Raw genomic sequence first — 25,625 nt, 5'->3', positions numbered from 1 at the left:
GAGCTGTGCTGCTCTTTGGCGCTTCACTCCGATACTCCGCCCACCGAGTCCCTTTCCTGGTGACTGGGTATTCCCAGTTGGGTTTGGGACAGTCACTTCCTGACTCTCAATGACTCAACATTCTGACTCAAGGTTCGCTGCTACCAGCACGCTTGCTTCAAAACTGTTCTTTACAAAAGCGAAACCTCCCCTTTGCCTAACAACTTCCGCGCCGTACCGGCCTCCCCGAACAGGCGCCGGAATATGGTGACTAGGGGCTATTCACAGTAACTTCATTGAAGCCGACTCGTGACAATAAGCGATTTTCATTTCATTTTTATTTCATTAAATGCTCTTTCATTTTGAGTCTTTTTCGACAATTGCCTGATTCAAAAAGGAAATGTGGGCACAATCAGCTGAACGCGACTTTGTGGGACACGCAAAAATGTTATACAGCAAATCAGGTGTTGACAGCTTATTCATTCCCATCAAATTGACGCTTTACAAAGGTTCCGGAGCGATGGAACAATCACAATCTCCAGTCATATAAGGAGTGTAGCTGCCGCCTGCTGGATCCATGGTGTAGTGGTTATCACGCCTGCTTTACACGCAGCAGGTCCAGTTGACACATTGCTCATTTTGGACAAGTTGCGACAAATAGCATTTCCATGTAAACAGAAATACTACCACGAAAGATAAAATGCTGGAAAATCTCAGCACGTCTGGCAGCATCTGTCGGGAGAGCAAAGAGCTAACGTTTCGAGTCCGATGACTCTTTGACAAAGCTCACAGACAGAGAAAGTGGGAAATATTTATACTGTGGAGTGAGGAAGAAAGATGAGCCATAGCCACAGAAACTCAGGGAAACCGGGTGCTAATGGCCACAGAAACCCAGGGCACAGAGTGCAGAATGGCTTTGAATTAAGAAAACAAAGTGAAATGTATTTAAATATAAATGTGATGGAATTCATTGGGACATAACAATGAGGTTTAACTGAACAGCAGCAACGGACAGATCCAAAGATCATCCTTTATTGGGACTGGATGAAATTCATTTTCTGATCATGTCGGGATTCAGATTCAACTCGCCTAAAAGCTCAAAATCAACAAAAAAATGAGAATATTCAGCATAACGCAAATATTTCAGGGATCAATCTTAAAGCGATGGGCAGAGATTTCTCCTTGTAATGATGGTATTATTCACACAAAAGAGAATAGATGAATCCTTGAACCCCGTGGAATGCAAAGGCGACGGACCTTGGCTGGAAACTGGGATTGGAACAGACAGGGATGTGAGGGGTAGCAGAGGGACAATGGGCCGATGGGCTTCTTTCCCTGTGGATTCACTCGATGGATTCACGTGAGCATCGATTATTGGGATCTAAAACGATCGCTCGAACATGGACTTGAACCCTGGACCCTCAGATTAAAAGTCTGATGCTCTACCGACTGAGCTATCCGGGCTGTGAGTGAAGTCGCCTGTAGTGACCGCATTCCCCCTTCGCTGTTCTTCCTCTCGCTCCGCCGTTGACCTTCTTTCCTCTTCTTATGCTGCGCCTCTCCTCCAGAACATATCGCTGCTTCCATTGCCGTGCGCCTCTCTCTGAATCCGGACAGCATATCAGCAGCTCCGCCTCTGGATTCGGGGCGAGTTCAGAGCTGTGCTGCTCTTTGGCGCTTCACCGATACTCCGCCTACCGAGCCCCTTTCCTGGTGACTGGTTATTCCCAGTTCGGTTTGGGACAGTCACTTCCTGACTCTCAATGACTCAACATTCCGACTCAAGGTTCGCTGCGTCCAGCACACTTGCTTCAAAACTGTTCTTGACAAAAGCGAAACCTCAACTTTGCCTAACAACTTCCGTGCCGTACCGGCCTCCCCGAACAGGCGCCGGAATGTGGTGACTAGGGGCATTTCGCAGTAACTTCATTGAAGCCTACTTGTGACAATGAGCGATTTTCGTTTCATTTTCATTTCATTAAACGCTCTTTCATTTTGAGTCTTTTTCGAGAATTGCATGACTCAAAGAGGAAAAATTGGGCACAGTCAGCTGAACGCGACTTTGTGGGACACGCAAACATGTTATACAGCAAGTCAGGTGTTGACAGATGATCCATTCCCATCAAATCGACGCTTTACAAAGGTTCCGGAGCGATGGAACAATCACAAACTCCGGTCATATAAGGAGTGTAGCAGCCGCCAGCTGGTTGGTCATTAAGATGAATACATGAGAAATTTGATGAGTAGAAAGTTTGCAGATTGGGCGATGCTCCAGGCACAATGTGTTCAACAATGCCGAAGCCAGCATAAGTGTTGGTGAGAAGATTGTCAGTTGGAAACGTGCAGAAAGTTCAAGGGGAAAGCAAATCCTTACGGCTTGCTGGCAACCTAAAGGGTGGAATTTACAAAAGGCAAATTCGCCCGATCCAGCTTGTTCGCGATCAGTCAGGAAAGAATACTTAATTCTCCATTCACGACTTGACTAAATTTGGAATTCACATGGTCACACGAGGTGCTCGTACGGAAATGGCTGGTTAACTCAATGGTAAGAGCGTGGTGCTATTAACGCCAAGGTCGCGGGTTCGATTCTCGTATGGGTTAACAAAACAACTCCGACACGAAGTGATCTGCTTGCCTCATTGGTTTGCAGGCAACCGGTCCAGTGTTACTGGGGCGGCATTATTAGCGATCTTGGCGTTTTTAGCATCTCGCTGTAACCATTGAGTTAACCAGCCATTTCCATACGTGCACCTCGTGTGACCATGTCGATTCCAAATTTAGTCAAGTCGTGAATGGAGAATTGAGTATTCTTTCCTGACTGATCGCGAACAAGCTGGATCGGGCGAATTTGCCTTTTGTAAATTCCACCCTTAAGGTTGCCAGCAAGCCGGAAGGATTTTCTTTCCCCTTGAACTTTCTGCACGTTTCCAACTGACAAACTTCTCACCAACACTTACGCTGGCTTCGGCATTGTTGAACACATTGTGCCTGGAGCATCGCCCAATCTGCAAACTTTCTCCTCATCAGATTTCTCATATATTCATCTTTATGATAGAAATTTCACAGTAACTTATAGGCAGTGTTAATGTACGCCTACTTGTGCCAGTAAAGATTATTATTATTCTAGCACGGGATGTGTTAAGGTTCACATTTCCAGTACTTGGCCGCAAAAGCCTTTGGACGGCTTTTTTCATTGAAAGAGTAAAAGCAGCTGACACTGTGAATTCAAAATTCAGTCGAAATGTAACCGTGCCGCAATAAAGTGCGTGCAGATTATTCAGTAAGAAGTCTCACAGCACCATATTAAAGTCCAACAGGTTGATTTGAAATCGTAAGCTTTGGCAACGCTGTCCCTTCATCAGGTAAAGTGGTCCTTCATCACTTCAACTGATGAAGGGACGGCGCTGCCAAAGCTTGTGATTTCAAATAAACCTGTTGCTGTCACACTTCTTGTTGCTGTCACACTTCTTTCTGTATCCAGCGCCAGCATCTCAACATCATACAGATTATTTGCAATTGCAGGACAGGCGCTCACATTAGTCCGAATGGACGGCTGCTGCTTCAGCACGAAATGATAATGAGCCAGCTTAATTTTAAATTGGGGTAAATGGTTCGGGGATTTACAAGGTAAGGAAATTAACCGGGAGATCATGCGTCGCCTCTCAATAGATTAGCAAACAAGTTTACTTCTCGCCTTAAGGTATTTTGATCGTTCCAGACGTGTTTCAGTGCAATTACCTGAGGAAGGAGCAGCGCTCCGGAAGCTAGTGACATCGGAACAAACCTGTTGGACTTTAACCTGGTGTTGTAAGACTTCTTACTGTGCTCACCCCAGACCAACGCCCGCATCTCCACATCAGTATAATTAGCACCACATTATAAATGGGTAGTGCAGATTTTTGAAAAAGACATTTCGAAGCATCAAATGTATTTGGCGTAGCCAGCAAACGGCTGCATGTTAAGCAATCGGTTTGTTGAAGGTGGCAGCATTTGAGCCAAATTACTGGCAAGAGGGTTAGTAATTCCTGCACAGCGCTGCTGATCTATTCAATGCCGCAATTTCAAGATAGGCTGATGTGACATCGTACCGTGGCTGTTTGCAACGCTGCCTGGAGCAGACTAGCCTGAAATATTGCAATGAAGGAGACGTAAAGCACAGTTCAGAGCGACGTGAATTGTCATCTGCAGGAGTTCGCTGTTGATTAGGAGACGTTGGACACATTTGTGACACAGAAATGTAAAAGAACGACAGTTTCTCAGAAAAAGTGGCAGATAATGTCCAAGAGGCGCCAAGCAGTTAAAGGGAACTCTGCGCCGTCGCAGCGGAGTCAAAATGCCGCTACAGCTTGCCGGAAAAGCGGAGATTATTTCACGCTGTGGTTACTTCGTACAAGATAGAATCCGCGACCTTGGCGTTATTAGCACCACGTCTAACCACCTGAGCTAACCGGCCAAGTATGCGTTTTTGGCTGGAGTGACCATGCCGTTTCCAAATTCACTCCAGTCCTGAATGGTGGGCACGTCTGACATGTTGCGTGGCTATTTCCAAAGTTGCCTGGAGCAGATCTGCCTGAAAATTGCAGGAATTGGAGGTAAGACATTGTTCAGAACGACGTGAATTGTCATCGCTGTAGACGAAGAAACTTTGGAAACATGTTACCGACACGTTTGTGGCGTAGAAATGTAAAAGAATGAAAAAGTGGCAGATATTATCCAAGAGGAGTCAAGCAGATAAAAGGGACTCTGCGCTGCTTCAGGTCAGTAATAACGCCGCCCCAGTAACATTGGGCTGGTTGCCTGCAAACATATGAGGCAAGCAGATCACTTCGTGATGACGTTGTATTGTTGACCCGTACGAGGATCGAACCCGCTACCTTGGCGTTATTCGCACCACGCTTTAACCATTGAGCTGCATACAGTATCCCAAGTGTGTCCGTACCAATGTCTTGTACAACTTCAACAAGACGTCCCAACTCCTGTATTCAATGTTCTGACCAATGAAACCAAGCATGCCGAATGCCTTCTTCACCACCCTGTCCACCTGCGACTCCACCTTCAAGGAGCTATGAACCTGTTCTCCTAGATATCTTTGTTCTGTAACTCTCCCCAACGCCATACCATTAACTGAGCAAGTCCTGGCCTGATTCGATCTGCCAAAATGCATCACCTCACATTTGTGTAAATTAAACTCCATCTGCCATTCGTCGGCCCACTGGCCTAATTGATCAAGATCCCGTTGCAATCCTAGATAACCTTCTTCACTATCCACTGTGCCACCAATCTTGGTATCATCTGCAAACTTACTAACCATGCCTCCTAAATTCTCATCCAAATCATTAATATAAATCACAAATAACAGTGGACCCAGCACCGATCCCTGAGGCACACCACTGGTCACAGGCCTCCAGTTTGAAAAACAACCCTCTACAACCACCCTCTGTCTTCTGTCGTCCAGCCAATTTTGAATCCAATTGGCAACCTCACCCTGGATCCCGTGAGCTTTAACCTTCTGCAACAATCTACCATGCGGTACCTTGTCAAAGGCTTTGCCAAAGTCCATGTAGACAACGTCTACTGCACTGCCCTCATCTACCTTCTTGGTCACCCCCTCAATAAACTCAATCAAATTTGTGAGACATGATTTTCCACGCACAAAGCCATGCTGACTGCCCCGAATCAGTCCTTGCCTCTCTAAATGCTTGCAGATCCTTTATCTCAGAATACCTTCGATCAACTTACCTACTACAGACGTTAGGCTCACCGGTCTGTAGTTCCCAGGCTTTTCCCTGCTGCCCTTCTTAAACAAGGGCACAACATTCGCTACTCTCCAATCTTCAGGCACCTTACCTGTGGCTGCCGATGATTCAAATATCTCTGTTAGGGGACCTGCCATTTCCTCCCTAGCCTCCCACAACATCCTGGGATACATTTCATCAGGTCCCGGGGATTTATCTACCTTGGTGCGCTTTCAGACTTCCAGCACCTCCTCCTCTGTAATATGCACACTTCTCAAGACATCACGATTTATTTCCCTTCGTTTCCTAACATCCATGCCTTTCTCTAACCGTGAATACCAATGAGAAATATTCATTCAGGATCTCACCCAACTCTTGAGGCTCTGCATATAGATGCCCTTGTTGATCCTTAAGAGGCCCAACTCTGTCCCTAGTTACTCATTTTCCCTTTATGTATCTGTAGAAGCTCTTTGGATTCTCCTTTGCAATATTTGCCAAAGCAATTTCATGTCCCCTTTTTGCCCTCCTGATTTCTCCCTTAACTCTATTTCGACAATCTCTATACTCTTCAAGGGATCCACTTGATCCCAGTTGTTTATGTACGTCAAATGCCTCCGTCTTTTTTTTGACCAGAGTCTCAATATCTCGAGTCATCCAGGATTCCCTACTTCTACCAGCCTTGCCCTTCACTCTAAAGGGAATGTGCTTACCCTGAACCCTGGTTAACACATTTTTAAAAGCCTCCCATTTACCAGCCGTCCCTTTGCCTGCCAACAGCCTCTCCCAATCTACCTCTGAAGTTTCCTGTCTGATACCATCAAAATTGGCCTTGCCCCAATTAAGAATTTTAACTCTTGGGCCAGACCTATCATTCTCCATAGCTATCTTAAAACTAATGGAGTTATGGTCACTTGTCCCAAAGTGATCCCTCACTAACACTTCTGTCACTTGCCCTTCCTTATTTCCCAAGACGAGGTCAAGTTTTGCCCCCTCTCTAGTCGGTCCATCCACATACTGAATGAGAAATTCCTCCTGAATGCACTCAAGAAATTTCCCTCCGTCCAAGCCCCTAATGCTATGGCTGTCCCAGTCAAAGTTGGGAGAGTTTAAGTCCCCTACTATTACCACCCTATTTTTCTTGCAGCTATCTGTAATCTACTTACATATTTGCTCCTCAATTTCCCGCTGACTATTTGGGAGCCTGTAGTACAGTCCTATCAAGGTGATCTCTCCCTTCTTATTTTTCAGTTCCACACATATAGACTCAGTTGGCGAACCCTCGGATATATCCCCTCTAAGTACTGCCGTGATGTTCTCCCAAATCAAAAACGCCACTTCCCCTCCTCTCTTACCTCCTGTTCTATCCTTTCTCTAGCATCTGTACCACGGAACATTGAGCAGCCAGTCCTGCCCCTCCCTTAGCCATGTTTCAGTCATAGCTATAATATCGCAGTCCTATGTGCCCATCCATGCCCTGAGCTCATCCGCTTTGCCCGTCAGGCCCCTTGCATTGAAAAAATGCAGTTTAATGTAGACTTTCCCTGCTCTCTGCCCTGCTTTCTCTGGTCATGCTTTCCACACTCTCCCTTCCTGCCTTTTGTTTCCGTCCCCACTGACTTCCTACATCGGTTCCCATCCCCCTGCCACCTTAGTTTAAACCCTCCCCAACTGCACTAGCAAATTAGCAATCATGTCAGAATTCAGATTCAACTCGCCTAAAAGCTCAAAATCAGCAAAAAAATTATAATAAATCAGCATAACGCAAATATTTCAGGGATCAATCTTAAAGCGATGGGCAGAGATTTCTCCTTGTAATGATGGTATTATTCACACAAAGAAGAATAGATGAAACCTTGAACCCCGTGGAATGCAAAGGCGACGGTCCTTGCCTGGAAACTGGGATTGGAACAGATAGGGGTGTGAGGGGTAGCAGAGGCACAATGGGCCGATGGGCTTCTTTCCCAGTGGATTCTCTCGATGAGTTCAGGTCAGCGTCGATCATTGGGATTTAAAATGATCGCCCGAGGGACTTGAACCCGGGACCCGCAGATTAAAAGTCTGATGCTCTACCGACTGAGCTATCCGGTCTGGGTGTGTTGCCGCCAGTAGTGACCACATTCCAGCTTCGCTGTTGCTCCTCTCGCTCCATTGTTGCCCCTCTTTCCTCTGCTTATGCTGTGCCTCTCCTCCAGAACAAACAGCTGCTTCCTTTGCTCTGCGCCACTATCTGAATCCGGACAGCATATCAACAGCTCCGCCTCTGGATTATGGGCGAGTTCAGAGCTGTGCTGCTCTTTGGCACTTCACTCCGATACTCCGCCCACCGAGTGCCTTTCCTGGTGACTGGTTATTCCCAGTTGGGTTTGGGACTGTCACTTCCTGACTCTCAATGACTCAACATTCTGACTCAAGGTTCGCTGCGTCCAGCACGCTTGCTTCAAACTGTTCATTACAAAAGCGAAACCTCCCCTTTGCCTAACAACTTCCGCGCCGGACCGGCCTCCCCGCACAGGCGCCGGAATGTGGTGACTAGGGGCTATTCACAGTAAATTCATTGAAGCCGACTCGTGACAATAAGCGATTTTCATTTCATTTTAATTTCATTAAACGCTCTTTCATTTTGAGACTTTTTCGACAATTGCCTGATTCAAAGAGAAAATTTGGGCACAATCAGCTGAACGCGACTTTGTGGGACACGCAAACATGTGATACAGCAAATCAGGTGTTAACAGATGATCCATTCCCATCAAGTCGACGCTTTACAAAGGTACCGGAGCGATGGAACAATCACAAACTCCGGTCATATAAGAAGTGCAGCCATCGCCAGCTGGTTCCATGGTGTAGTGGTGATCACGTCTGCTTTGCACGCAGCATGTCCTGGATTCGAGCCCCAGTGGAACCATTGCTGCTTTTGGACAAGTTGTCACCAATTGAATTTCCATGTGAACAGAAATACAACCACGAGAGAGGAAATGCTGGAAAATCTCAGCAAGTCTGGCAGCATCGAGAGGGAGAACAAAGGGCTCACGTTTCGAGTCCGTTGACTCTTTGTCAAAGCTAACAGACAGAGAAAGTGGGAAATATTTATACTGTGGAGTGAGAAAGCAAGATGAGCCATAGCTACAGAAACCCAGGGAAACCGGGTGCAAATGGCCACAGAAACCCAGGGGACAGAGTGCAGAATGGCTTTGAATTCAGAAAACAAAGTGAAATGTATTTAAATATAAATGTGATGGAACTTATTGGAACATAACAATGAGGTTTAACTGAACAGCAGCAACGGGCAGATCCAAAGAGCATCCTTTATTGGGACTGGATGAAATTCAATTTCTGATCGTGTCGGAATTCAGATTCAACTCGCCTAAAATCTCAAAATCAGCAAAAAAAAATGATAATAAATCAGCATAACGCAAATATTTCAGGGATCAATCTGAAAGCGATGGGCAGAGATTTCTCCTTGTAATGATGGTATTATTCACACAAAAGAGAATAGATGAAACCTCGAACCCCGTGGAATGCAAAGGCGACGGACCTTGGCTGGAAACTGGGATTGGAACAGACAGGGGTTTGAGGGGGAAAGAGGCACAATGGGCCGATGGGCTTCTTTTTAAGTGGATTCACACTATGGTTTCACGTCAGCATCGATCATTGGGATCTAAAATGATCGCTTGTACAGGGGTTTGAACCCTGGACCCTCAGATTAAAAGTCTGACGTTCTATCAACTGAGCTATCCGGGCTGCGACTAACGCTGTTTGCAGTGACCGGATTCCCCCTTCGCTGTTGTTCCTCTCGCTCCGCTGTTGCCCCTCTTTCCTCTTCTTATGCTGTGCCTCTCCTCCAGAACAAACAGCTGCCTCCTTTGCCCTGCGCCACTCTCTGAATCCGGACAGCATATCAGCAGCTCCGCCTCTGGATTCACGGCGAGTTCTGAGCTGTGCTGCCCTTCGGCGCTTCACTCCGATACACCGCCCACCGAGTCCCTTTCCTGGAGACTGGTTATTCCCAGTTGGGTTGGGGACAGTCACCTCCTGACTCTCAATGACTCAACATTCTGACTCAAGGTTCGCTGTATCCAGCACGCATGCTTCAAATCTGTTCTTTACAAAAGCGAAACCTCCCATTTGCCTAACAACTTCCGCGCCGTCCCGGCCTCCTCGGACAGGGGCCGGAATGTGGTGACTAGGGGCTTTTCACAGTAACTTAATTTAAGCCTACTTGTGACAATGAGCGATTTTCATTTCATTTTCATTTCATTGAACGCTCTTTCATTTTGAGTCTTTTTGGAGAATTGCCTGACTCAAAGAGAAAAAATTGGGCACAATCAGCTGAACGCGACTTTGTGGGACACGCAAACATGTTATACAGCAAGTTAGGTGTTGACAGATGATCCATTCCCATCAAATCGATGCTTTACAAAGGTTCCGGAGCGATGGAACAATCACAAACTCCAGTCATATAAGGAGACGAGTAGCCGCCAGCTGGTTCCATGGTGCAGAGGTTATCACGTCTGCCTTATACGCCGCAGTTCCTGGGTTCCAGCCCAATGGAACCATTGCTGCTTTTGGACAAGTTGTCACCAATTGAATTTCCCTGTGAACAGAAATACAACCACGAAAGAGGAAATGCTGGAAAATCTCAGCAAGTCTGACAGCATCGAGAGGGAGAGCAAAGGGCTAACGTTTCGAGTCCATTGACTCTTTGTCAAAGCTAACAGACAGAGAAAGTGGGAAATATTTATACTGTGGAGTGAGAAAGAAAGATGAGCTATATCCACAGAAACCCAGGGAAACCGGGTGCTAATGGCCACAGAAACCCAGGGGACAGAATGCAGAATGGCTTTGAATTAAGAAAACAAAGTGAAATGTATTTAAATATAAATGTGATGGAACTTATTGGAACATAACAATGAGGTTTAACTGAACAGCAGCAACGGACAGATCCAAAGGGCATCCTTTATTGGGACTGGATGAAATTCAATTGCTGATCATCTCGGAATTCAGATTCAACTCGCCTAAAAGCTCAAAATCAGCAAAAAAAAATGATAATAAATCAGCATAACGCAAATATTTCAGGGATCAATCTGAAAGTGATGGGCAGAGATTTCTCCTTGTAATGATGGTATTATTCACACAAAAGAGAATAGATGAAACCTCGAACCCCGTGGAATGCAAAGGCGACGGACCTTGGCTGGAAACTGGGATTGGAACAGACAGGGGTTTGAGGGGGAAAGAGGCACAATGGGCCGATGGGCTTCTTTTTAAGTGGATTCACACTATGGTTTCACGTCAGCATCGATCATTGGGATCTAAAATGATCGCTTGTACAGGGGTTTGAACCCTGGACCCTCAGATTAAAAGTCTGACGTTCTATCAACTGAGCTATCCGGGCTGCGACTAACGCTGTTTGCAGTGACCGGATTCCCCCTTCGCTGTTGTTCCTCTCGCTCCGCTGTTGCCCCTCTTTCCTCTTCTTATGCTGTGCCTCTCCTCCAGAACAAACAGCTGCCTCCTTTGCCCTGCGCCACTCTCTGAATCCGGACAGCATATCAGCAGCTCCGCCTCTGGATTCACGGCGAGTTCTGAGCTGTGCTGCCCTTCGGCGCTTCACTCCGATACACCGCCCACCGAGTCCCTTTCCTGGAGACTGGTTATTCCCAGTTGGGTTGGGGACAGTCACCTCCTGACTCTCAATGACTCAACATTCTGACTCAAGGTTCGCTGTATCCAGCACGCATGCTTCAAATCTGTTCTTTACAAAAGCGAAACCTCCCATTTGCCTAAAACTTCCGCGCCGTCCCGGCCTCCTCGGACAGGGGCCGGAATGTGGTGACTAGGGGCTTTTCACAGTAACTTAATTTAAGCCTACTTGTGACAATGAGCGATTTTCATTTCATTTTCATTTCATTGAACGCTCTTTCATTTTGAGTCTTTTTGGAGAATTGCCTGACTCAAAGAGAAAAAATTGGGCACAATCAGCTGAACGCGACTTTGTGGGACACGCAAACATGTTATACAGCAAGTTAGGTGTTGACAGATGATCCATTCCCATCAAATCGATGCTTTACAAAGGTTCCGGAGCGATGGAACAATCACAAACTCCAGTCATATAAGGAGACGAGTAGCCGCCAGCTGGTTCCATGGTGTAGAGGTTATCACGTCTGCCTTATACGCCGCAGTTCCTGGGTTCCAGCCCAATGGAACCATTGCTGCTTTTGGACAAGTTGTCACCAATTGAATTTCCCTGTGAACAGAAATACAACCACGAAAGAGGAAATGCTGGAAAATCTCAGCAAGTCTGACAGCATCGAGAGGGAGAGCAAAGGGCTAACGTTTCGAGTCCATTGACTCTTTGTCAAAGCTAACAGACAGAGAAAGTGGGAAATATTTATACTGTGGAGTGAGAAAGAAAGATGAGCTATATCCACGGAAACCCAGGGAAACCGGGTGCTAATGGCCACAGAAACCCAGGGGACAGAATGCAGAATGGCTTTGAATTAAGAAAACAAAGTGAAATGTATTTAAATATAAATGTGATGGAACTTATTGGAACATAACAATGAGGTTTAACTGAACTGCAGCAACGGACAGATCCAAAGGGCATCCTTTATTGGGACTGGATGAAATTCAATTGCTGATCATCTCGGAATTCAGATTCAACTCGCCTAAAAGCTCAAAATCAGCAAAAAAATGATAATAAATCAGCATAACGCAAATATTGCAGGGATCAATCTGAAAGCGATGGGCAGAGATTTCTCCTTGTAATGATGGTATTATTCACACAAAAGAGAAGAGATGAAACATTGAACCCGTGGAATGCAAAGTCGACGGACCTTGGCTGGAAACTGGGATTGGAACAGACAGGGGTTTGATGGGTAGCAGAGGCACAATGGGCCGATGGGCTTCATTTGAAGTCGATTCACTCGATGGGTTCACGTCAGCATCGATCTTTAGGATCTAAAATGACCGCCCGAACAGGGGCTTGAACCCTGGACGCTCAGACCAAAGGTCAAACGCGCTACCGACTGAGCTACCCAGGCTGTGATTGACGCCGCCTGTAGTGACCGCATTCCCCCTTCGCTGTTGCTCCTCTCGCTCCGCTGTTGCCCCTCTTTCCTCTTCTTATGCTGTGCCTCTCCTCCAGAACAAACCGCTGCTTCCTTTGCCCTGCGCCACTCTCTGAATCCGGACAGCATATCAGCAGCTCCGCCTCTGGATTAAGGCCGAGTTCAGAGCTGTGCTGCTCTTCGATGCTTCACTCCGATACTCCACCCACCGAGCCCTTTTCCTGTAGACTGGTTATTCCCAGTTGGGTTTGGGACAGTCACTTCCTGACTCTCAATGACTCAACATTCTGACTCAATGTTCGCTGCCTCAAGCACGCTTGCTTCAAAACTGTTCTTCACAAAAGCGAAACCTCCCCTTTGCCGAACAACCTCCGCGCCGGGCCATTTAAACACTCTTTCATTTTGAGTCTTTATCGCGAATTGCCTGACTCAAAGAGAAAAGATTGTGCACAATCAGCTGAACGAGATTTTGTGAGATTGGCAAACATGTTATACAGCAAGTCAGGTGTTGACTGCTGATCCAATTCCCATCAAAGACACGCTTTACAAAGGTTCTGGCGCGATGGAACAATCACAAACTCCAGTCATATAAGGAGCGCAACTGCCGCCAGCTGGTTCCATGGTGTAGTGGTTATCACGTCTGCTTTACACGCAGCAGGTCTTGGCTTCGAGCCCCAGTGGAACCATTGCTGCTTTTGGACAAGTTGTGACCAATTGAATTTCCATGTGAACAGAAATTCAACCACGAAAGCGGAAATGCCGGAAAATCTCAGCAAGTCTGGCAGCATCTATAGGCAGAGCAAAGAGCTAACGTTTTGAGTCCGATGACTCTTTGTCAAAGCTAACAGACAGAGAAAGTGGGAAATATTTATACTGTGGAGTGAGAATGAAATAGGGGTCATAGCCAGAGAAACCCAAGGAAGCCGGGTTCTAATGGCCACAGAAACCAAGGGGACAGAGTGCTAATGGCAGTCCCCAGAGAGGACAAAGAATGTGAAAGGTCAAGCAGCAGAGAAACTAACATCAGAGGTTGAACTGTAGATGTGGGGGGAGGGGAAGGGGAAGCAAAGAGGACAAGGTGAAGGAACGGTGGATTAGATTGGGGGGGGGGGATTACAAGTATATTAAAAAGAAAAAATGGTAAAAGGCAGTTAAAATGAAATGGAAACAAATGGGTTGAGGTGGGGCTGATCACCATAAGTTGTTGAATTCGATGTTCTGACCGCAAGGCTGTGGCGTGCCTCACCGGAAGATGAGATGTTGTTCCTCCAGTTTGCGTTGAGCTTCACTGGAACATTGCAGCAGGCCAAGAACAGACAGGTGGGCATGGGAGCAGAGTCTTGTGTTAAAATGGCAAGCAACAGGAAGATCAGGGTCCTGAATGTGCACAGACAGAATGCAACTAGCTTCCCGTGTCCGTGCGTTCCCAAAGCCAACGTGCTGATGGAAATCGTTCTCCTCACAAACACTATTTAATAAGCCTGCATCATGATTATTACCTGTCAGTTACTAAATATTAACTTCCTTAACCATTAGAAGTTCGCTACTTGATAACCAACTAGTATTTTTCGAAATGTTCCAACTATTGCCCTTTATCTCGTGATCCTTTCCCATCTCAAATTCCCCTTTGCATCCTGCCCCTGCCCCAACTTTCCCCCCCGACCGTTTTCCAGTCGCCAACAGGAGCCAATGTCTCACTCACGTTCTATGGTTGCTTCTGTGCGGGCACAATCGCAGTTCTCTCATACACCGCCTTTCTTAAAGGCACAAGAGCCTGCATTTGAAAAACAACGTTGGCAAAAGGTGCCACTCGCCACACCGTCAGCCATTCTGTAACCAATTACTTTATATTAGAACATTGACAAAAGATATTCTTGGCATTATAGTAGTGAGTTCTTTAAATCCATCAAACCTCCATAATCCACAATGTCAAACGACAATAACCAATAAACAAGCGCTCCATAATCTAAGCTCTCATTCAATTCCCGTGAAACTGGTTGTGGTGATGGTTTCTGAAACTCTGCAGTCCATGTGGTGTAGGTGCACACATAAAGCTGTTAGGAAGGTGGTGTGTTGGACGCTCTGGATCCGTGGAACACATACAGGCCGCCAACACTTAAAATAGTGCAACACTATTTTATGAAGTAAGAAACTGTTTAACATACTTTCACTGTGGGTGAACACGATATTAGATTGAACTAAAGACCTATGCCTTGTCCTAACCAGTCTATGCACTCAGCACACGGGGAAGGTCTGTGCTGCAGGCTGTGAGCACTGTCCAACTGGGAGGTTGCAGCTCGAAAGTGCCGGAACTCTGATGCCCCCTATCTTTATAGTGCGTGTGCTCTAACTGGTGATTGGCTGCGGTGTTGTGTGTGTTGATTGGTCCCGCTGTGTGTCCATCAGTGTGTGTGTATCTGCACCATGATATACTGATGTATATTATGACAGAAGGAAGCTCCATGATTAGCACCCAACAAGAGTGAGTGAGTGGGGATATGGTTCCAAGTGAATATGGCGCGTGTTCCTTGGAGGGGAATCTGCAGACGGCGGCGGAGTTATCAATCGGCGCTGACAATACTTGTTTTGTCAATTAACAGAATACTGCAGTTACACTTCAATACAAAGTCGGTACCTACTACCATTACAGAACGTCTCATTGCCTGCCAGGTTTCTCAATGAATTCAGAAAACAAAGTGAAATGTATTGAAATATAAATGTGATGGAATTTATTGGAACATAACAATGAGGTTTAACGGAACAGCAGCAACGGACAGATCAAAGTCGCCTCGTTTATTGGGACTGGATGAAATTCGAATTCTGATCATGTCGGAATTCAGATTCAACTTGCCTAACAGCCAGCTGTCGTGGTGCATATAGGCACCAACGATATAGTTAAAAAAACGGGATGAGGTCCGACAAGCTGAATTTAGGGAGTTAGGAGTTAAACTAAAAAGTAGAACCTCAAAGGTAGTAATCTCAGGATTGCTACCAGTGCCACGTGATAGTCAGAGTAGGAATGGCAGGATAGCTAGGATGAATATGTGGCTTGAGAGATGGTGCAAGAGGGAGGGTTTCAAATTCCTGGGACATTGGGACCGGTTCTGGGGGAGGTGGGACCTGTACAAATCGGACGGTCTGCATCTGGGTGGGACCGGAACCAATGTTCTCGGGGGTGTGTTTGCTAGTGCAGTTGGGGAGGGTTTAAACTAATGTGCCAGGGGGATGGGAACCGACGTAGGAAGTCAGTGGGGATGGAAACAAAAGGCAGGAAGGGAGAGTGTGTAAAGCATGACCAGGGAAAGCATGGCAGAGAGCAAGGAAAGTCTACATTAAACTGCATTTATTTCAATGCAAGGGGCCTGACGGGCGAAGCGGATGAACTCAGGGCATGGATGAGCACATGGGACTGGGATATTATTACTGAAACATGGGTAAAGGAGGGGCAGGACTGGCAGCTCAATGTTCCGGGGTACAGATGCTATAGCAAGGATAGAACAGGAGGTAAGAGAGGAGGGGGAGTGGCGTTTTTGATTTGGGAAAACATCACGGCAGTACTTAAAGGGGATATATCCGAGTGTTCGCCAACTGAGTCTATGTGGGTGGAACTGAAAAATAAGAAGGGAGCGATCACCTTGATAGGATTGTACTACAGACCCCCAAATAGTCAGCGGGAAATTGAGGAGCAAATATGTAAGGAGATTACAGATACTGCAAGAATAATAGGGTGGTAATAGTAGGGGACTTTAACTTTCCCAACATTGACTGGGACAGCCATAGCATTAGGGGCTTGGCTGGAGGGAAATTTGTTGAGTGTATTCAGGAGGAATTTCTCATTCAGTATGTGGATGGACCGACTAGAGAGGGGGCAAAACTTGACCTCGTCTTGGGAAATAAGGAAGGGCAAGTGACAGAAGTGTTAGTGAGGGATCACTTTGGGACAAGTGACCATAACTCCATTAGTTTTAAGATAGCTATGGAGAATGATAGGTCTGGCCCAAGAGTTAAAATTCTTAATTTGGGAAAGGCAAATGTTGATGGTATCAGACAGGAACTTTCAGAGGTAGATTGGGGGAAACTTTTGGCAGGCAAAGGGACGGCTGGTAAATGGGAGGCTTTTAAAGATGTGTTAACGAGGGTTCAGGGAAAGCACATTCCCTTTAGAGTGACGGGCAAGGCTGGTAGAAGTAGGGAACCCTGGATGACTCGAGATATTGAGACTCTGTTCAAAAAAAAGAAGGAGTCATATGACGTACATAAACAACTTGGATCAAGTGGATCCCTTGAAGAATATAGAGATTGTCGAAATAGAGTTAAGAGGGAAATCAGGAGGGCAAAAAGGGGACATGAAATTGCTTTGGCAAATAATGCAAAGGAGAATCCAAAGAGCTTCTACAGATACATAAAGGGAAAAAGAGAACTAGGGACAGAGTAGGGCCTCTTAAGGATCAACAAGGACATCTATGTGCAGAGCCACAAGAGTTGGGTGAGATCCTGAATGACTATTTCTCATCGGTATTCACGGTGGAGAAAGGCATGGGTGTTAGGAAACTAAGGGAAATAAATAGTGATGTCTTGAAAAGTGTGCATATTACAGAGGAGGAGGTGCTGGAAGTCTTAAAACGCATCAAGGTAGATAAATCCCCGGGACATGATGAAATGTATACCAGGATGTTGAGGGAGGCTAGGGAGGAAATTGCGGGTCCCCTAACAGAGATATTTGAATCATCAGCAGCCACATGTGAGGTGCCTGAAGATTGGAGAGTGGCGAATGTTGTGCCCTTGTTTAAAAAGGGCAGCAGGGAAAAGCCTGGGAACTACAGACAGGTGAGCCTAACGTCTGTAGTAGGTTAGTTGCTAGAAGGTATTCTGAGAGACAGGATCTACAAGCATTTAGAGAGGCAAGGACTGATTCGGGGCAGTCAGCATGGCTTTGTGCGTGGAAAATCATGTCTCACAAATTTGATTGAGTTTATTGAGGGGGTGACCAAGAAGGTAGATGAGGGCAGTGCAGTAGACGTTGTCTACATGGACTTTAGCAAAGCCTTTGACAAGTTACCGCATGGTAGGTTGTTGCAGAAGGTTAAAGCTCACGGGATCCAGGGTGAGGTTGCCAATTGGATTCAAAATTGGCTGGACGACAGAAGTCATAGGGTGGTTGTAGAGGATTGTTTTTCAAACTGGAGGCCTGTGACCAGTGGTGTGCCTCAGGGATCGGTGCTGGGTCCACTGTTATTTGTGATTTATATTAATGATTTGGATGAGAATTTACGAGGCATGGTTAGTAAGTTTGCAGTTGACACCAAGATCGGTGGCACAGTGGATAGTGAAGAAGGTTATCTAGGATTGCAACGGGATCTTGATCAATTAGGCCAGTGGGCCGACGAATGGTAGATGGAGTTTAATTTAGATAAATGTGAGGTGATGCATTTAGGCAGATCGAATCAGGCCAGCACCTACTCAGTTAATGGTATGGCGTTGGGGAGAGTTATAGAACAAAGAGACCTAGGAGTACAGGTTCATAGCTCCTTGAAGATGGAGTCGCAGGTGGACAGGGTGGTGAAGAAGGCAGTCGGCATGCTTGGTTTCATTGGTCAGAACATTGAATACAGGGGTTGGGACGTCTTGTTGAAGTTGTACAAGACATTGGTACGGCCACACTTGGAATACTGTGTGCAGTTCTAGTCACCCTATTATAGGAAGGATATTATTAAACTAGAAAGAGTGCAGAAAAGATTTACTAGGATGTTACCGGAACTTGATGGTTTGAGTCATAAGGAGAGGCTGGATGGACTGGTACTTTTTCCCCTGGAGCGTAGGAGGCTTAGGGGTGATCTTATAGAGGTCTATAAAATAATGAGGGGCATAGATAAGGTCAACATCTTTTCCCAAATGTAGGGGAGTCTAAAACTAGAGGGCACAGGGAAAGGTGAGAGGGGGGAGATTCAGAAGGGCCCAGAGGGGCAATTTCTTCACTCAGAGGGTAGTGAGTGTCTGCAATGTGCTGCCAGAGGTAGTAGTAAGCGCGGTTACAATTGTGTCTTTTAAAACGCATTTAGATAGTTACATGGGTAAGATGGGTATAGAGGGTTATGGGCCAAGTGCGGGGAACTGGGACTAGCTTAATGGTAAAAACTGGGCGGCATGGACTGGTTGGGCCGAAGTGCCTGTTTCCAAGCTGTAAACTTCTATGATTCTATGATTCTATAAAAGCTCAAAATCAGCAAAATATTTAAACCAAATCAGCATAACGCAAATATTTCAGGCATCAATCACAAAGCGATGAGCAGGGATTTCTCCTTGTATGATGGTATTATTTACACAAAAGCATTTAGACGAGACCTTGATTCCAGTGGAATGGAAAGGCGACCGACCTTGGGTTGGAATCTGGGATTGGAACAGACAGGGGTTTGATGGGCAGCAGAGGCACAATGGGCCGATGGGCTTCTTGCCGTGTTGATTAACTTGCTGGGTTCACGTCAGCATCAATCATTGGGGTTTAAAATGATCGCTTAAACAGGGACTTGAACCCTGGACCCTGAGATTAAAAGCCTGATGCTCTACCGACTGAGCAATGCGGGCCCTGGGCAAGGCCGCCTATAGCCACCATTACTGTCTGGTCGCGAACATTTCATCGTTCAAATGTTGCATTTCCCTGGTCAGTCAGACAATCATTCCCAGTTGGGCTGGAGAAACTTACTCCTGACTCACAATTACTCAACATTCTGACTCAAGCGTCGCTGCGTCCAATACGCTTGCTTCAAAAATGTTTTTTTCCAAAAGCCAAACCTGCCCTTTGCTCGCACCCTCCGCGCCGTAACATTTAAACGCTCTTTCATTTTGCCTCTATTTCGGTAAATTGCCTAGCTAAAGAAAAAAAGGTCAGAACAGTCAGCTAAACGCCACTTTACGGGAATCGCTAACACGTGAACAAAAAATAAGGTGTCGACATCTGAGCAAATCCCACCAAACGGGCGCTTTGCAAAGTTTCTGGAGCGAAGGGATACAATCACAAAGTCCAGTAATATAAACAGGTCTGAGCGCTGCCAGCTGGTTCCATGGTGTAGTGGTTATCAGGTTTGCATTACCCTGGCAGGAGGGTGGTACAGAGGGCTAGCACTACAGCGCCACAGTCCCAGGTTCGATCCCGGTTCTGGGTCATTCTCCATGTGGAGTTGGCGCATTCTCCCCGTGTTTGCGTGGGTTTCTCCCCGGATAACACAAAAGATGTGCAGGGTAGGTGGGTTGGCCACTCTATATTTCCCCTTAATTGGAAAAAAATGAATTGGGTATTCTAAATCTGGTCGCGTCCAATGGTGTTCGAGGTCTGTATAGTAACTGAACGTATATTTTCCCACATAGCCACCCCCCCCATCCCTGCCTTCTTGCTGCTGGTGCATGTCAGATCCTCTAGTTGTGTTGTTTCTGGGGACCCGGTGAACCCTACTGTCCCTTTGTGGAGCAATTATTTTATTTGGAGATGTCTCATTTCCTGTCCTTTTGCTAGTTTCCACTTCCTCGTTCGTTCGTCCAGTGTAACTAGTCTGTACCCAACGTAGAAGTCCCCGACCGTCAGTGTGCCGCCAACCAGCCTGAATCTTTTGAATGTGGTATCTAGCATGGCTGTTCGTTAGGCCGAAATGTTGTCTCACTTGGGTCCACGTTCTCGGCGTGGCCAATATCACTGGGCTCGTTGTGTATCTCGATGACGGGGATGGGAGTGATGCTGGAGCCAGGGCGCAGAGGGTAGCTCCGGTACAGGAAGCCCCGTCCACCTGCACCCATTCTGTGCCGGGTTCTTGTACCCATCCCCGTTGCAGCCAAGTGGTAGTATTGTAAGTTTGGCAAAGCCAAGCCCCCTTTGATTTTCCTTCTTTGTAGTGGTGGTTTGGGAAATCTTCGAGTTCTTCCCCCCCCCCCCTTCATGCGCGCCCCCCCCCGCACACGCGCGCGCGCGCACACACACACACACCACGATTGGGCGGTCTACATTTTGGAAGAAGGCCTTGGGAATGAAATCGGTATGGATCTAAACAGGAAGAGGAACCTCGGCCGTACGTCCATCTTGGTCGTCTGCACTCCCGCCGCCAGGGAGAGTGGGAGTGAGCCCCACCTTTGAAGGTCCTGTTTCACTTCCACCATCAGGCTGGTCAGGTTTCACTTGTAGATCTGTGTCCAGTCACTGGCTATCTGAATCCCCAGGTAACGGAATCTGTTCTGGGGCATTTTAAACGAGAGCCCCTCCAGCTCTGCCTCTCCCCCATTTGGGTTCACTGGGAATGCCTCACTTTTGCACAGGTTAGGTTTGTAGCCCGAAAAGGTTCCAGACTCTTTGGGGATTTGCAGTATTGCCTTCAGTCCCTCCTGTGGCTTCGAGACATAGAGGAGCAGGTCATCTGCAGAGAGTGAAACTCTGTGCTCTCTGTCTCCTCTCTGGATTCCCTTCCAACTTTTCACCTCGCGCAGGTTCGATCACTGGCGCGAACAAGAGTAGGGACATGGAGCAGCCTGTCTTGTTCCTCTCTGTAGCTGGAAGTATTCAGAGCTGGTGGTGTTAGTTCGAATGCTCACTTTGGTGGCATTGTACAGGAGTCTCACCCAGGCGGTGAACCCCGCTCCTAGCCCAAACCGTTCCAGTACCTCGAGGAGTTAATTCCATTCGACTCTGTCGAAGGCCTTTTCTGCATCCACGGAGACGATCACCTCCGGTGTTCTCTACCCGGGGGGGGGGGGTCATTATTACGTTCAGCAGCCGCCTGATATTCGCTGTGAGCTGCCTACCCTTGACAAAGCCCGTTTGGCCCGAGGCGAGCCCCTCCGTTATGCAGCATTCCAGCCTTCTGGCCCGGAGCTTTTCGAGTATTTTCACGTCCACATTCAGCATTGAAATGGGTCTGCATAATCGACATTACGTCGGGTCTTAATCTTTTTTGGGTATCAGTGAGATTGTGGCCTGCGCTAGCGTGGGGAGCAGAGTGTCCCTTGCCAGTCAGTCAGCGGACATGTCCCTTAGGTATGGTGCCAGAACTGGTGCAAATTGTTTGTAGAAGTCTGCCAGGAACCCGTTGGATACCAGTACATCCCCGCCTCCATGGAGCTCATGCTCTCCATGATTTCTCCCAAATCTATCGGTGCTTCCAGCTGCCTCCGTCTGTCTTCCCCCTTAACTGGTAGCTCCAGTCCGCCTTGGAGCTGTTTCATCTCTGCATCCCCGTTGGGTGGATCAGAGGTTTGCATAGCCCGGTAGAAGGTCTCAAATTCCCGATTAAACTCCATTGGTTCGGTTCTCAGTCTGACTCTGCTGTCCTTTACCTGCGCTATTTCCCTCATGGCTACCTGCTTTGTCAGCTGCTGAGCCAATAGGCCGCCAGCTTTGTCTTCGTGGTCGTAGAATGTCCCCCATGTCTGCTAGAGCTGATACACTGCTTTCCTAGTGGTTATTAGGTAAAGTCCATTTGCAGAATTTTCCTCTCCGCCAGCAGCTCCCCATAATCAGTTGGTGTGTGTCAATGTGAGGGGTTTCCCCCGTGGTCTTCTTTATGAATTCTGTGTCATCCCAGTTGGGAGCGTACACATTTACCAGTACGACCGGTGCCCCTTCCAGGACACTGCTGACCATGACCGCAACTGTTTTGGTTTCAGTAAACCTCGTCCTCTTGATAATTGATATTGCTGCCCCCTATCCCTCTTCCCAGAACATGAATGGTCCATTTGTCCCACCCAGCATTCACTTACCAGCAGTCGGTCCTTCTCCCTCAGGTGCATCTCTCCGAAGAAATAATGTCTGCTTTTAGGCTTCTTAGGTGGGCGAAGACTCTGGATCTTTTCACTGGGCCGTTGAGTTCCCTTGCGTTCCAGGTAACAATCCTGGGGGGAGGGGGAGAGGAGGGGGCTTCTCCCCCGGTCCTGCGGGATCACCCATACTTCTCTGGTGGACGCGTCTCTGCATTCCGAACTTTTCCTTTGTTGGGGGGCCGTCCGAAATGGCCACGGTCGCCGTTCTCACCATGAGGTCAGGCCCCAGCGCTCCGGGGTTTCCCTTTGTCCAGGGGGGCACCCAACATGGCCGCCAGCTGTGTGAATATCAAGTGGATGCGCCCTTGCACTCGGGGTGAGTGAGCTTTCCGAGGCAGCTATTGAGCTCCTCAACCAAAGTCTCCACTGGATACAATGGCCCTGTTACAGAGCCAGGTTTCTTTGGTAAATTATTGATTCAACCCCACCCAACATCATTTTGTCATCATGTGAAAATGGAAATGTGAAGCTACCATGAAAATTTCCACTGTATTTTAATTCCCCCCCCTCCACTCCACCCCACCCCCACCCGAACCACCCGCCTCATGGATCCATGTAGCTCTCCCCACATTAAAAGAAAAAAGGTGCCCCTGACAAAGTACAAAGCTGTCCCCCTCCAGAAAATACAACCCGCCACATAATCCAGAATGAAAATTGACACAATAAAGGAAACTCACCAACATCAAGGGGAAGGGGCGAATTAGACATTCAGCCCCGATGCTCCCGAGTTATGAAACGATTAATCGCCCCCTCCCATTCCCAGGAAGCTTTCCTTTCTAATCAATGGTACTGTCCTGTTGCAATCTTGAAATAGTCGGGTAGAGGCCCAACAAACACCCAAGTAGGTAAAGTAATGCAATTCCTCACACATATCAGAATGGACGACGATTGGATGAAACCAGTCAAAATGGAGTGCTGTTGTCTATCAAAGCAAATACTGTACCCACCCTGACATTATTACAGGGAGGGGGGGGGGGTGGTCAAAGGGAATGATTTATACCGTGACTTGCTTCCATATTAGAAAGGGATTCTCATGCCAGCACGGTGGAGCAGTGGGTTAGCCCTGTTACTTCACGGCACCGAAGTCCCAGGATCGATCCCGGCTTTGGCACTGTCCGTGTGGAGTTTGCACATTCTACCCGTGTTTGCGTGGGGGAGGTCGAACAGCGTGCCTCCGTGGCAAAACATTCCTCTGGATGTCGAAGCTTCGTTTCAGTTGGCTCTGGGCATTGAAGCTGAGAGTGGACATCTCCTCTCCGGATGTTTTTTCCTCCATTTTGTGCATGCTGGGTCAGGGAAACCCAGATGTCGATGGGGGTGAAGAGGCTTTGAGGGTGTTCTGGAAACCTTCCCTCTACCTCCCATGGGCTGGTCTGCTGTGTGGAATCTCCTGCTGGAGCGCCTGCTTCCCAGTAACGTGTGCAGCCTCTGGACGATGGGGCCTGCTCAGTGGAGCTGATTGAGGAGGTCAATGCACGGATATTGGCCCAAGCGGGAACACTCATGCTGTGACGCCAATCCTCCCAATGGATTTCCAGGATCTAGCGTAGGTAGAACTGGTCATGCCCAGATTTTCCAGGTGCCTGGTGTATGTAGGCCAGGTCGCTGCGTCAGATAGGAGGGAGGGTATCACTGCTATCCTGTAGACCATGAAATTGATCGCTGGCCTGAGGTTCTTGTATTCAAAAACTCCCTTCTTATGGCGACCGAAGGCTGCGCTGGATCACTGATATTGGTGCTTTCAGCATCATCTTCAGTGTCTGAATTCTGGAAAGCAGGCTCTTAAAGTATGGAAAGTGGTCCACCTTGCCCCAGGCCTCGTCCCTGATGTTCATAATGTCATGTGAGGATACCTTTAAGAAATGGGTGTTTAAGAAATGTAACGTAAAGAAATGGGTGTTTATCTTTGAGGGTTTCTAATCTTCCAGCCTCTTTCTTTTCTTTCCTCTGGCGGTCCCCTCCTGCTCTAAAGATTGAATAATTGAGCTGCTTTCAATGTTATCGTTTATTGACCAAATTAATAATTGATGTAAATGGATATTTCACCGCGCTCTTCAACTGGTCTCTGAATTGGGACTGAGCCACCACATAAATAAATGTGTTTGTGCAGCAACTTAGATTCCGCAGCATATATGCAATGTTTCCAAAGATATATAATGAATAATCGTCTAACCCATCTGCAGCATGAAAAAAATATAAAAGGTACACCAACCACAGGAGCATGAAGCTGCCGGATATGCTGAAGAGTAAAACAATAGACTTCCTTCTGCTCTCCATCTCTGGGTCACTCTGATTCTCTCCCTTGCTCTGGCCCCTCAGTCTCTTACGGACTCGACTGGTCATTAAAATGTGTCTGACGGTTAGAGCGTTCAGCAACAGAATTAACCCGAATGGTATCAATGGGGTTAAAGCCTTTTCAAACATTCTGAATCCAATCCATCTCGGGTCAGTAAAATAGCTTCGTCTATTAGAACAGTACATTGGTACATTGTCGATGATCTTCCCAGGTTTCTATCTAAAATACAAGGGAATGCTTTTTAAACAGAGCAAAATCCCGGCTGTTGCTAGAACCACTGCCGCAGTTTTTTTGGTGCAATATTTATATTTCAGCTTCTGCCAACAAATGGCAACAAATTGATCAAAAGTGAAAGCGACGGTGAACCAAACAGAACAGTCTGCGGCTGCACGGATAAGAGCATATAGAACACTGCACACAGGGGTCATCTGCAGAAAAGTTAATTGGAAATAATAATCATTGAGTCGCCTGCTGAGAACGTCAGTAAGAATGACCAGGAGATCCGCCGTTGACATTGCCACCAGGTATCGAGTGGTGCAGGTGGCGAGACCACAGTTTCCACGGCACAGGGTCACGTTAACTGAAGGATGCAATAGGCAAAATAGACTATAAATTACTGAGTGCAAGTCTCCATTTCTGAGGATAGGCAGCGTGGAATTTGACAGCAATATTTGTGGGTTACGATCGGCTGGTAGGTTACTGAATCTCAACAATAAACGCAACTACTCTCCAAAACGCAGCTTCCAGTTACTCCCG

At 47.1% G+C, this 25,625-nt stretch overlaps 1 long non-coding RNA gene and 3 other non-coding genes across 4 annotated transcripts in view; 3 read left to right on the top strand and 1 right to left on the bottom strand.

Annotated features, from left to right (window-relative positions):
- Positions 1–25,625, top strand: part of LOC140411586 (uncharacterized) — a 362,769-nt gene that overhangs the window by 166,218 nt on the left and 170,926 nt on the right. The gene's annotated exons all lie outside the window — the stretch shown is intronic.
- trnak-uuu (transfer RNA lysine (anticodon UUU)) lies at positions 1,371–1,443 on the bottom strand. The gene has a single exon. It is a non-coding gene; the product is annotated as a tRNA-Lys (tRNA).
- trnaa-ugc (transfer RNA alanine (anticodon UGC)) lies at positions 8,544–8,616 on the top strand. Its single transcript has one exon. It is a non-coding gene; the product is annotated as a tRNA-Ala (tRNA).
- Positions 13,392–13,464, top strand: trnav-uac (transfer RNA valine (anticodon UAC)). Its single transcript has one exon. It is a non-coding gene; the product is annotated as a tRNA-Val (tRNA).

The sequence above is a fragment of the Scyliorhinus torazame genome, chromosome 4, assembly GCF_047496885.1.
Source record: "Scyliorhinus torazame isolate Kashiwa2021f chromosome 4, sScyTor2.1, whole genome shotgun sequence".
NCBI lineage: Eukaryota > Metazoa > Chordata > Chondrichthyes > Carcharhiniformes > Scyliorhinidae > Scyliorhinus > Scyliorhinus torazame.
Note: the sequence above shows the minus strand (reverse complement) of the source record. Positions and strands in the feature narration are given on the sequence as shown.